The following is a 317-nucleotide window of genomic DNA, read 5'->3' on the forward strand; positions in this document are numbered from 1 at the left end:
CGGGTTTGAGGTCATGCCTTCTCAATTGAACCGGCTTCCCTCTTGAATCTCTCTTCCATTGGGCGCCCTCTTCACATATGACTGTGAGGACTTGGTCCAACCTTTGATCAAAGTTGACCCTTTTTTGAGTTTGAAATGGATCTCGGGGATCACCTTCTTCAAGGCCACAACTTCATAGAAGTGGTCTTGATGCACCCTTGAGATGAATATTTCCATCTCCCATGACTCGGAGATAGAGGCTTTTGCCTTCCCTTTCCTCTTTCTAGAGGTTTCTCCGGCCTTAGATGCCATAAATGGTTATGGAAAAACAAAAAGCA

This window comes from Arachis duranensis, unplaced genomic scaffold (assembly GCF_000817695.3).
Source record: "Arachis duranensis cultivar V14167 unplaced genomic scaffold, aradu.V14167.gnm2.J7QH unplaced_Scaffold_44922, whole genome shotgun sequence".
Taxonomy (NCBI): Eukaryota; Viridiplantae; Streptophyta; class Magnoliopsida; order Fabales; family Fabaceae; genus Arachis; species Arachis duranensis.